At 36.4% G+C, this 13711-nt stretch overlaps 2 long non-coding RNA genes across 8 annotated transcripts in view; one reads left to right on the top strand and one right to left on the bottom strand.

The window, feature by feature from the left end:
* Positions 1-12896, bottom strand: part of LOC112653731 (uncharacterized) — a 79678-nt gene extending 66782 nt beyond the window's left edge. For 6 of the 7 annotated variants that reach the window (XR_003132455.1, XR_003132457.1, XR_004814655.2 and 3 more), the window contains exons 1-7: positions 12798-12896; positions 9681-9842; positions 7746-7823; positions 6976-7028; positions 3729-3812; positions 2928-3176; positions 2556-2689 (exon numbers count right to left, since the gene is read on the bottom strand). This is a non-coding gene — a long non-coding RNA (uncharacterized LOC112653731). The remainder of the gene's footprint in view (positions 1-2555; positions 2690-2927; positions 3177-3728; positions 3813-6975; positions 7029-7745; positions 7824-9680; positions 9843-12797) is intronic. The other variant, XR_003132456.2, reaches the window with a different exon arrangement.
* On the top strand, positions 6593-9880 carry LOC112653732 (uncharacterized). Its single transcript, XR_003132459.2, has 2 exons — positions 6593-6721; positions 9555-9880. It is a non-coding gene; the product is annotated as an uncharacterized LOC112653732 (long non-coding RNA).
* Positions 12897-13711: the final 815 nt, after the last annotated feature.

Below are 13711 nucleotides of genomic sequence, written 5' to 3'. Positions count from 1 at the left end.
ACTTAGCCTGACTTACAACTAGCATTAAAGCTCTCAGTCAAAATAGACAGAAGGAGAACAGAATGACTTCTAGGGTTGAGAAAAGAGCCTAGGGCTTTCTTCTCAGGTGTATCCACATTATTTTCTCAGATAAATTGCTTTTAGTTTGAGTATGGGTGTGTGTGTGTGTGTGTGTGTGTGTGTGTGTGTGTATGCTTGTGCGAATATGTTATAGCCTTCCTCCAAATTTGGTTGTTGATTAAAAAACAAAGAACTTAATCTTTAGGTTTTGGACTTGACTAATCCTAAGCAAGCTGGCTCATTGTTCAAAGTCGCTGTTTTCCACATTTCCAAATACAGTGCTTAATTCATTCTGCTGAATTTTATAAACTAGGCATATTAAGGCATATTAATCAGAGATCTCCAGAGACAAGATTAATAGAATCATTATAAGGAATTGACTCACATGATTATGGAGTCTGGCAATTCCTGAGATCTGCAGGGTGAGTTACCACCCTGGTGACCCAGGAGAGCTGATGGTATCATTCCAATCCAAGACTGAAAGTCTAGAGACCCAAGAGGTGCTGATGATATTTTAGTTCATGTGAGTCCAAAGCCAAGAAAAAACCAATGGCCCTATTCAAAGGCAGCCATGCAGGATGAATTATCTCACTGAAGGAAGAGTCAGCTTTTTAAATTTTTATTTAGGTTTTCAACTGACTAGATAAGGCCTATCCACATTAGGGAGGGCAATCTGCTTTACTCAGTCTACCAATTTAAATGTTCGTATCATCCAAAACACCCTCACAAAATTACCCAGAATAACTTTTGACCAAATTTCTGGGCACCCCTTGGCTCTGTCAAGTTGACATGTAAAATTAGCCATCACATCAGGAATGGGATTTTTCTCCCTTGCCTCATAGAAAATTACCAGTTAAAAGGATCGGAAAAACGGGGACAGAACAATTAGCAACTAAGCTTATCTCATCTATTTTTTTTCAAAATTAGAAGCAGAAATTATAAATACATATTCTACACATACAAATCATTGAGGGATTAAAATAAAAGTAGCATCCAATATTCATTCAGTGTTTGAAATGTGCCAAACGTTGAGCTAGCTACTTTATATGCACTAAGAATTAGGAACCCATTCTTGCTACTCAGAGAAACACATATGCAATCAGGGAAATAGTGAAGGACAGTCAGAGCTGAACATTTTTGGAGGAAGAGCCAACTCCCATGTCTTCATTTCTACGCTGCATGAAGTGCATAGATTTAGCCCAGAACTGTAGCTCAACTTGGTTTCTGCATATCTGAAACTTATTAAAACATGGCAGATGTTAAAATGAAGCAGATCAGTGCTTATCAGTTGAAAATATTTTTCAGTAATGCAGCCCAACAATAGACAAAATGTATACACTTTTCTTTCCTCCAAGGAGGGCCCAGAAAAGCACTATTTAGGGATGTCACAGAGAATACTCAAGGACCAGGTAAAATATTGGGCTAGAAGAAAACTATGGTTCCTTTTCATTCTGAAACCCTATAAAATGTAGGAAAAAATTGGGGCTGTAATAAAAGTTTAACTCAGATATTTTCTGTCATTCTTTGGAAGTATATAATTTTGCAACCTTTCAAAAAATACATTTGATACTATATAGGAGGAGGCTTAAAAATATAACTCCTAAGTTATACTATGTTAAACTATGGACTTTGAGTGATTATGACGTGTCAATATAGGATCATACTTTGTAAAACATATGCCATTCTGATGGTTGATGTTGATGATGAGGGAGGTTTCACATGTGTGGGACAGTGAGTATATATGGGAAATCTCTGTACTTTCCTCTCTATTTTATTGTATACCTAGAAGTGCTCTTTAGATAGTCTCTAAAGATATAACTGTGGGGACGCCTGGGTGGCTCAACAGTTGAGCATCTGCCTTCAGCCCAGGGCATGATCCTGGAGTCCCAAGATTGAGTCCCACATCGGGCTCCCTGCACAGAGCCTGCTTCTCTCTCTCTCTCTCTGTGTCTCTGCCTCTCTCTGTGTCTCTCATGAATAAATAAATAAAATATTAAAAAATAAAGATATAACAGTATTGATATAATAATTTTAATACTTCTACTTATGAGAGTATATTTTAAGAAGTAATTATAGTGGGGACACCTGGCTGGCTTAGTGGGTACAGCATGGGACTCTCGATCTCAGGGTTGTGAATTTGGGCCCCATATCAGGTGTAAAGGCTACCTAAAAATTTTTTTAATTAAATTTAATTTTTTTAAAAAAGTAATCAGAGACAAAGGCTTATGAATAAAAAATCTTTACTGATATATTTTAATAGGTTAAAATATGGCAATAATTTTTATACCCAGTCCTTGGGGAATATTTTAATAAACAATGGCACAACCACAAGGCATAATACCCAAAACAACAATGATAGTGTGCAATAAAATATTGCTTAATGAAATATGAAAATGTTCAAACATAATTCCCAAGTTGGACAGTTTATTTGATCATACATCTACTCAATGACTCAGTCATTTCAATCCTAGGTATCAAACCAAGAAAATACAAACCTATCTAAAGGCTTGTACACAAACATGCGGAGTACTTCTTTGTGATGCCTTCACCATTGCCTCCTCTGGTTGATTTTTTTTTTTTCTTTTCATTCCATAAATGGGTCCTGAATGATGAACTAGATGGAACAGATCTGAAGATCACAAGGATTTTTAATTGCATACATAAAACCAAAGAAGGCCTCCTGCTAATACATAAAAGTCTACAGAACATGCTCTGCTCAGTGTGAATTCACACAGCTATCTTGATAACAATGGTGCTAACTAACTTCCTCCATTCTGTCACTGATATATTGAAGAAAAAGAGACTGGAATGAGGATGGGCAAAAAAATAAGGGGAAATATGATCGAACACCCTGTCAGGTCCTCTACCTGCTGGAAGAAGCTGGAAGTGGGGAAGTTCATCACTTGAGGCATCACAAGCATGGTTTTGCACAAAGAGCTTAAAGATTTTATATGGAACAATTCTTGAAGTTATGTTTGGCATGCCCTAGAGCGCAGGAACCACACTGGCCATTTGTCTTTGCTTAGTCTCCTGGGACTCGTTTCTCAGGGGCTGTGGATATTGACCACAGTGCTGTATGTCGTGGATAATCCTTGAAGGCTATATTTTGGAGCTGCCTGTGCAGACATAAGAGTAAAAATGATCAAGTGTCCCTATCAGGAGCCTGTTAACCTGGAGCATTACATTTTCTAAGAAGCACAAACTACCTAATTATTGACCTCTTGGGAGTTTTGAAAGTGGAAATTAGTGGGTAACGTGATAAATCCAATAAACTAATTTTTGTTAAGGTGTTAATGACATATTGGCATTTTGCAAAAGCTCCTTTGTTACTGACTAATGAAGTCCTAGACATCATTTCTCATTCAAAATTTCTGTCAATATCTAATTGGATGAAGGCCACAGAAAGTGTGCCAGATGCAAAGTGGCCCTTCATGGAATGAGTTTTGTTTTGTTTTTGATTTTGTTTTTGTTTGTTTTTGTAACTGCAAGGTTCATTCTTTAAAGATAGTCTTAAACAATGCCTCTTGCTTTTATATTGACCCTTCCAAAGCTGACATTGTTCAAGCAGTTTGCTCAGCCCTCAAATAAAGAGCAGTGAAAATTCATTCTCTACTTCTGGGGTTTACAGTATCTATTTGAGTAGTTATATTTGCAAGTTCTGTACTTACCTTAGAAAGAATTGTAGCTATTATGGAGCACCAGGACCCACAGTGTAATCACTAAAATGCTGAGGTAACTTCCTTTGTTCCACTCTACAGTTGCAGATATAAAGATATAATCTTTATTTTTTTTTATCCAAACTCAGAAGCAAAGCAAGGGAGTAACAAGATGCTTTATAGATGAGGGGACCAGCCCTTTCTGTAGATCACAGTCATAGAAATGTCAACCCCTTCTACATCTGAGATCATAATCTATGGATGTGGTATGTGTGTGGTATGTGTGCATGTGTGTGTGCTCATGTGTGTGCGTGTGTGTGTATGTCAAACGTAGACTCATGTTAGGAAAAAGGTCGTCAAATCTATTTCTGGGGTATTGTCTTTCTCTAAAACAAATAAAAAAAAAGAAAAAAGAAGAAGAAGATGAGAGTCTTACCACATAAAGGTGTTCAAATTAACCAGGAAACTCTATTCATTGAGGTGGGAATTTTGGCTCCAAAAGAAAAATAATTCAGCTCTTTCATAAGAAGAAAAATGGAATAAAAAATGTGGATTGGGGGATCCTTGGGTGGCTCAGCGGTTTAGCACCTGCCTTTGGCCCAGGGCGCGATCCTGGAGTCCCGGGATCGAGTCCCACATCGGTCTCCCGGCATGGAGCCTGCTTCTCCCTCCTCCTGTGTCTCTGCCTCTCTCTCTCTCTCTCTCTCTCTCTCATAAATAAATAAATAAATAAATAAATAAATAAATAAATAAATAAATAAAATCTTTAAAAAAATGTGGATTGATGGAAACTATCACCCTAGTTTCTCTTTTCTGTTTCTGATTAGTTTTTCCTCTAAAGACTATAGATAGCCATACACACATACACATCCACCCACATACAGATAGTTGTACAAGTGTGAAAGTCATTTGAATATAGTAAATAAAATGATATCTATAATTTTCTCTATTAATTATATGGAAAAAGAAAGTACATAACCATTCTGACTGAATGAGAAAGAAAATCATATCATTCATATTTTTTTTTAAAGTCTGGCTGCAAAGACCTGTGATATTTGCAAATGAATTTCTTTTAACTTATAAGATCTCAGAGTTTGCAAAGTAAACTAGGAATAGAAAGAAATCGAGTAGAAAACTTTACTCCTCAAAAAATGTTCTCCTCTCACAAAATGATTTTTATAATATCTTTATTTAAGAGGAGTCCATTACTTTGTGAGCTATTGTTTGAAGAAGTCTGTGAAAATCTATTATTTAAAATTGAAGACTTTGGGAATGGGTTATACTTTCTGCTTCATGGATAATAAGACTTATTCCTTTATCAGATACTCCTTTCAGAGAAAGACAGTTTACACTTATGCCATGTAAGTTTCAATTGCCATTGAGAAAATGTGTTCTTTCAACAGCCCTTGTTTCTGAATAAAAATTCATTTAAGATGTCCTCACTGGGCTGCACCTCTGTAGACTTTCTTTCCTTTCACAAAATGAGCAATATATTTTATGAAAAATAATTATATTTTTGGCTTCTTATTCATTTTACTATATTTTTCACTTGTGGATAAAAAAAAAAAGTGTACTCATCTTTCCTTGTAGAAACAGCAAGAAAATCAAAGTTACAACCATCCAGAAAAGGTCAAAAATAATTTTATTTCTTATATAATAAAGGAATTGACTTGAGCACCCTGTTAAATAATTTCAGAAGAGAAGTGGCTTTCCTAAGCAAATGACATCATGATTATGCAATCTTGGTGGGAGATTACAAAGAAGTGTATATATCTTTGTACCTATACATTTACTTCATGAAATATCATATCTTCAAACATCAGGGAAATCCTCAATTTGCCATATAAAGGAAACATGAAGTATTCCATAATGATTCTTTAGTGCTCAAACTAAATTTAAAATTATTAAGGGGGGATCTCTGGGTGGCGCAGCGGTTTAGTGCCTGCCTTTGGCCCAGGGCGCGATCCTGGAGACCCGGGGTCGAGTCCCACGTCGGGCTCCAGGTGCATGGAGCCTGCTTCTCCCTCTGCCTATGTCTCTGCCTCTCTCTCTCTCTCTCCGTGACTATCATAAATAAATAAAAAAATTCAAAAAAATCTAAAATCTTAAAAAAAAATAAATAAAATAAAATAAAATTATTAAGGGGTATGCATTGAGTGACTTCTACTATAGAATAACTCAAATATTGAAAATATCAAACATAGAAGAGGCATCTGGATGGCACAGTTGTTTGAGCATTCAACTCTTGGATTGGCTCAGGTCATGACCTCAGAATAGTGGGATCAAGCCTTGCGATGGGCTCTGCACTCAGCATGCAGTCTGCTTAAGATTTTTTTCTCCCTCTCCCTCTGCCCCTCCCCCTCCACCCCCTGTCCCATGCTTGCTTGCTTTCTCTCTGTCAAATAAGGAAATAAAATGTTAAAAGAAAAAAAAGATGTCAAGCATAGAAGATGTGCATCCAGGCAAGCATTCTGACAGTTTATGTATTTCCGGTCCAAATCATTGTTTTCTGTAAAGCTCAGGAAGAAATATATCATTTGAGCTTTTGGCCATGTGACTACTGGTAAAAAGATTTAGTTCAGCAATAATGCTGATTCATCTATGGTCTTGTTTTTAAATATGCTTGATGTTATCAAAGTAATAGCTTTGATGAAACTGGAACAGATACCATATATTCTGATGTAACAATCATCCATTTTCAGGCAGAACCATCTGTAGATATACTCCAGTCCCAATGCAAAGCTTTAAATTTAGACAAATGAAATTATAGAGATCTAAATTATACCATGGAAAAAGTTTAAAAAAGTCTACTTTTTGTTGTGACAATTTAATGAGTTAGATTATATATATGTCAAATTTATTTTTATTCCTTTTAGGAAACAGATAGATGGTACTTTCCAGATTCTTTGCATGATGATGTGATCATGTCACAGAGGTATGGCAAATGGAATGTGAACTAAAGTGACAAGTATTACTTGCTGGTCTGTCCCATGGAAAATTCCCATGTAAGACTCTCTATGCTCTTTCTTATTCCATCAGCTTATGTAGACAAGCTCAGCACCCTTTAATCTATCTGTAGAAATTGGCAGAACCATGAGAGAGAAGAATTTGGTGTCCCTCAAGCACCAATTAGAAAGAAAAATAATAGATCAAAAGCACCCATTTTGGGTTATATCTGAGTTAAAAAAATAAAATATCTCTATCACCCATTATCTGTATATTGTATGTTTTCTGTTATTGTTAGAATAGGTAGTGTTACCTTAGCTGAATATGGGATCAGTGGGGCTGTATTCCCGGCAATCCACCCTGACACTATGAAATAAAAAAAATGAAACAAGAGCTATCATTTATAGCATAAATGATACGCTGCCGGACGCCAGACTCTTCACTGATTATATTACATACCATATCTTTATTTAGAAGGATTAGTAACAAACAAGACTGACTTTGGTGGATTAGCAAGTAAACTTAATGTAGTGATGGAAAGTAACTCAAAGAATCAGCAAAGGAAACCTGGGGAACCAGGGTCAGAATATGGAAAGAAACCAAGTAAGGCCAAGCACCCATCTTTACAACCACAGGAACAGTCTGAAGGGGATTCTGTGATGGGTGTGTGTCACTTAGGTAGTCCATTATTCCAGGGACACTGACACCTTGCTGGACCTCATCTCTGAAATGTCCTAAGACTTTATGTCATTCATACAAGATCCAAAGTTAACATAGCATCCTCTGGTTAATTGAGACATGGCCACAGTCCAGCATACCAGTTTACAGTAGCTCAGGAGACCGAGTTCTGGCCCCATTTAGCTTTTAGAGTAGAAGGCAGAGCTTTCTGTTTCTCCAAATTTTTGTAGTTGGGAATTGTTACAAGTAAAAAGGTAGTTGAGGCTCTCACAAAAAAAAAAATACAAATAAATTCTGCACTTCATTATTTTGAACTATAAATACTCATATACATAATTCTTACTCTTATATTCCCCAAATATGCTGTTATCTAACTAACTCTGGGGTAATGGGTCCTGGACTTACCTTCTTCCCAAAGAGGAGCACAAAATGTTTCCATCAACAACTGCATCCAAGTCCGAAACTTTTCCTCTATATGGCAATCTATGATCAAAATCTTAAAGGTTAATACCACCAACAATTTTCACAGTTAATGTTGGAGAAAAAAGGAAGAAAAAAAGGAAATTGGTTGGAGGCTACCTTCATTTTATAACTAGTCAATTAGCCAAGGTCTGCATTGTAATGTTCCTACTCTGCTATCCATTCCACATTGCTTTTTCCTCCAGCCATCATTGCAACTGGATGAGAGATTCTTTAATGGACTTCATTTTCAAAATCTGTATTCTCAAGGAATATGTGACTTTTGAGATCCTGCCTAAATGTGTGCTTAGGTCATCCATCAGCTCCTCTCACTCAGTGTGGAGGTATCAAGAAGCACCAAGTAGGTTCATTAATACACACATCTCTGATTTACAGCATAGTCTATATGTCACCTTAACAATGCAGGGTTAGGGGGCCATGGATGGCTCAGTCGGTTAAATATCTGCTTTTGACTCAGGTCATGGTCTCAGGGTCCTGGGATTGAGTCCTGCATTGGACTCCATGCTCAACATGGATGTCCCTCTCGTTCCCCCATTACACCTCCCTCAGCTTGTGCTCTCTCTTTCTCAAATAAATAAACAAAATATTTTAAAAATTACAAAAATAATACAAGTTTTGTTTTGTTTTGTTTTCTGGGTCCATGGATGGTGATATTTGTAAAGAAATGTCAAGTAAAATGAACATTAAGCATTTATTCCACAAAGGATAAATTACTTCTCTTCCATCTCAGAAGAGGTCTGGTATAATGCATATGCACCTTTAGTTGCGAGGATCACAAAGGGTAATATTTATACGTGTGGCAGGCACTATACCCTATTCAGTAAGGATTGTTCTCATTTCTCTTATACAGCCTCGGGATCATACTGGGGAGTGAAGTGTGTTGCTGAAGGCGGACACTTGCATCAATTTTGTACTTTAGCAAACAGGAGTCAGGGTAGCCTCGCTACAGAGAGAACTATCATTGAAGCTATAGATACTCCCACCTCCTATAATGGTCTTTTTTGCTATTAATTTCATTGGAGAATATTAGGTTTACTGACTCACATTCTCAGGGAAGTTTAACCGGCTGCTTTTCTATGTAAGTTTCTGTGGTGGTTAGAGCTCATATTTACAAACTATATGTGTTTTCACACTCTGGGCCCTTTCTGAAAGATCTTTAAAAATCCTTTCCCAAACTTCTTATTACCAATTATGCAGTCTTACTCTTACAAGTCCTTGATCATTTTTGCAAATGGTCTATGAATTGCTTTAGATTCTAATATGCTAATTTTCTTCCTGGCAAAGTAAAAAACAAAAACAAACAAACAAAAAAACAAGATGAACTTCTTGATGTCCAACCCATGAGAAGTTTTGAATTTCTAATTTCTTTTTAGGATATCTCTGAACACTAATGCAATGCACTAGCCACACAGGGGACTAGTGTCTGTGCTGCAATGTGATGTTATTTATTTATTTATTTATTTATTTATTTATTTATTTATTTAATTTTTAAAGATTTTATCTATATATTTGAGAGAGAGAGAGAGAGAGAGAGAGAGAGAGAACAAGCAGGGGGAGGGGCAGAGGCAGAAGGAGAAGCAGACTCCTCACTGAGCAGGGATCCCAATGTGGGACTCAATGCCAGGACTCTAGGATCATGACCTAAGCCAAAGCCAGGCTCTTACCTCAGTCACCCAGGTGTCCTGTGAGGCCATTTACTAACCACAACTTGTACTGTTTTCCTATCCTTTATAGAAATTATGAAAAGACACTCTCCATGAAGTCATGAAGGTACATTGAAGGAACATTAACACTGTGGCAGTGTAAGCCAGATGACAGTATAAGTTCTCTGATCATGAAATATGCATATGAATCCAGTACCTGCTCAGACCCAGTCTTCGTATTCTTCCTTGAAGATGGAATCTTGTTGGTTGGTCAATTGATGGGTCAGCGAAAGACATATCAACCATCAATGGCAGCTTGGCTCCCATGGTCAGATGTTCTATTTCTATCAGGGCTCACTTGTTAATCAAGAGCTATTTCCTAAAAGGAGAATAAAACCATGGCGAGGTCCACTCTAATTCTGAGGCTTATTGTAGGTTCTGTATGGCATAAACTGTAATGGATACTTGGAGCTTCATGGAAACTAATAACCTATAAGCTCTTACTAGAAGAGTTAATGATTTTTGGAAAGTGGCTCAACCTATACACCTTCTCTTGCTGTGCACTCCACTCAAGACTGGAAACGTTCAGAGTCAATACAATAATGAGGAAAAGCAGGGCAGCCAAATGTAGCATATGTTGACTCCAAAATCCATAGCATTTAAAAATAATTAGATGGAGAAAGAGTGTTGTTTACAGGCTCTCTACATTATTTTGTAAAGAATGAATGCAAGTTTAGACACATTGGGTAATGAATCTACTATTTATCATGCTTATTTAGTTTCCTCAGCTATTGTTTACAATGTTTACTGGATCTAGTTATCTTTTTTTTTTTTTTCTCTAAACATAGCCAAATTGCCCTGTAAAGCCAGATGCAGGCCTTCTGCCAAATTGTTCTTAAGTAACACTGGAGGGTTTCATGTTCTAGGCTCTAGGCTTTAATGCTTAATACTGCCAAGACATTGGTAAAAAACAACAACAGCAACAACAAACAAACAAACAAACAAACAAAAAAAACAATACATAATTTCTCACATTTCTATTTAACTCAATCACTGCCATAGAAAGCTTTCTTCAAGTAGTATCTCTGATCTCATAACTATATAGTTTGTATATCTCTCTACAGACTCAACCCTCATCCTCTATCTCCGAGTTGATCTATTTCAGTCTGCCCATGGCTATGGACTGAATATTTGTGTCCCTCTAAAATTCAGGTATTGAAATCTTATGCCCAATGTGGTATTAGGAGGTGTGGCCTTTGAGAGGTGATTAGTTCATTAGGGCAGAGCCCTCACAAACAAGATTAATGTCCTTATCAAAGAGTCCCCAGAGTACCCCTTTGCCCTTCCACCATGTGAGGAGGACACAAGGGGAAGGCACTGTCTGTGAACGACAGAATGGACTCTTATCAGAAAGCAAATTTGCCAGAACCTTGCCCTTAGAGTTTCCAGTCTCTGAAACTGTGAGAAATAAATATTTGCTGTTTATAAGTTCCCCTAGTTTATAGTATCTTTATAGCAGCATGATCAGACTAAGGTACCCACGGAGTCCTGAAATGCAATCAACAATCTCCTCTTTATTCCTTATAATTACTCATTATATTCCCTGGCTACTGCTCAGTATACACCTTCTAAACATAATTGAACATGCATTGGTGCTCGTAGACAAATAGCTACCTCTGAAACCCACTGAAGTACAATATTTGTTTTCACACATTGCAAATATATCAGAATCCTGAGTTGGAGACAACCAACTCCTTACTCTTCGTCATTCCATTCGAACGCCACTCTGAATCTACACTATGTGGGTTTGAATTTTAGTTTTACACATAGTAAACTCTGTAAATGGTGGTTGTTGTTTCCAAAAACATTCTGAGTTGCTTTAAATGAAATCAGAAATGATTCTGAGGCAGACACTAAAAGTATGTTCTTCATTAAAAATTTAAAGACTATATTGAAATTTAGGTCATGGTTATACAAATAATATACTGGGATTTTAATTAGAAATGAAATATTAGTAGCTGTGCTGTGCAATTCTCAATTTGGGAATGAATTAAGACATTTTAACAGAAGTTTTGTTCAAAAAAAAAATTCAAAAGTATGGCTTTGGCTTCATTAAAGAGAGTGTTTAAAAAGAAAGAAAAAAATGATCCTGGATTGACCAATATGGTCATCTTGACTACTCATGATTTCCAAACATTCTGCTTTTATTGATTTTGTTGCCTTGTCACTATTTTTTTTTTCCTCATTTAAGCACTTTCTCTAGTAGGTGAAACGCGAGAAAATAAAACTTTAGTCAACCTTGCTTATTACCTACAGATTTATAATAAAATCAAAGCTAGAAATGAGTCCTTACTACTTGTATATTCCATTTATTAAGGAATTGATAGCTTTTTTAAACACATAAGAGTGTGATAAGAATAGAGAAAATAAGAAAAAGCTTTAGTAGTGTAGTGCTTTCTTAGAACTCCATTCCATGCATGGTAGGATCACTGAAATAATAATTCTTTATAATGGTAATAAGTACAATCTGAACTGAAGTCACTACATTTGGGAACACACACACAAATGCCATTATTTAAAAAAAAATCATCTTCAGGTTCTCATCCTTTTGCTGTTGTTATTTTTTACTTTGTGTTTTGGAGGTTAATACAATAAAGACAGATCAAAAACATTGCAGTCTTATAAATGGTAAGAAAACATTAATTTCAGCAGTTAATGGAAATTCAGTGTGACCTGCTCCTTAATGTTCTCCATTAGTAGTTTCTGCTGTTGTTAGTTTGACTTTTACGTTTGGAAATGTATCTATGAGGCATTACATTGCAATGTATTCTGTGCAAAAACCTGTATAAATATTCTTTATAGCATCTTTGTTTGTATTCCTTTGTATTGTTTCAATATATCCTTGTCCCCTATTCCCTACACACTTTAAATTTATTCATCTTAAATGTACTACAAAGCCTATAAACTTCTGAAGTTAAAGTGTTGCTGCAAGAGACTTCTTTTAGCCTCTTTCTCCTATTATCTCATATTTTTCTTACTACTCGAAATAAGAGAAGCTTCATCTGCTTAAGATTTTCAGCAGTTTTACCAACAAGCTAAATTTAAATATTAACCTTAAATGTTTATCATTATATTAGCACCTTTAGCGCTGCCACTTATTACCTCGTTGACTTACTAGTGGTCCTGATTCCTTTTGATCTTCCAGACCACATTTAGTATAAAGGCATTTATTATTATTTATTTAGTGGCTCTGGCAGAGAACCTGTAATTAAATAAGTTAATGAAAAATTAAAATATAAAGTTTACTGAAATTATGCTGCCTTGATTTCTATACCTGGTTAAAAGTGGTGGAGGAAAATTTTGATGTTTCACAGTAGCTACTGTTACTGGCTGTATGTCTATGCCTGCCCACATGAGTTAGAATCTACCTGTGATGGCTCATTTGTGATGGCGCCATGGTTCCAGGGGTTTTATTGTTGTTGGCATTCTATCACTTGTTCTGTTGGGGGAGGAGGAATTATATGTTCTCTGCTCTGAATTCTCGGTGGCCTAACGCTATTCTGTTCCAAAGTGTTGAACAATGGGAGTTTGGGGGCCTGCTGGTTAACAATTTCAGGTGAGCCTGAAGAACTGTACACATTTTACCAATTTCTGTAACATTATATGGATATTATATGGAAAGTGTTTTCTAAAGTGAATTATATCCTTCTTTTAAAGATTTTATTTTTATCTATTCATGAGAGATACACAGAGAGACGCAGACACATAGGCAGGGGGAGAAGCAGGCTCCGTCCGGGGAGCCCAATGCAGGACTCAATATCAGGGCCCCAGGATTACGACCTGAGCCAAAGGCAGACACTCAACCACTAAGCCACCCAGGGATCCCGGATTATATCTTTAATGTTTCAGAATAAAAACTAGTAACACATAGCAATGTGGAGTGATGTTTTAGGTTCTGAGTTTCAGTGGTTAGATAGCATGTAAGCACCAGGGGTCTTTCTCTTCAGATTGATTTATTCTTCTTTTTCGTCTTCTGAACATGGAATGGTCCTGGCTTTAGAGTCCACACATCTGAGTACTGGGGAAAGGAGAACTTCTTTTTAGCAGGGAGGAGGGAATTTTCCTATTAATTTTTTATTGTCGAGTTGATTTCGAGTATATTTTGTGGAATATTGTAGCTTAGATATTTTTCTTTAAAAAAGAAAAAAAAATCCAAACTCAATACTAATATATCAGCCCTTTTGAAAT

Source organism: Canis lupus, chromosome 3 (genome assembly GCF_003254725.2).
Source record: "Canis lupus dingo isolate Sandy chromosome 3, ASM325472v2, whole genome shotgun sequence".
NCBI lineage: Eukaryota > Metazoa > Chordata > Mammalia > Carnivora > Canidae > Canis > Canis lupus.
Note: the sequence above shows the minus strand (reverse complement) of the source record. Positions and strands in the feature narration are given on the sequence as shown.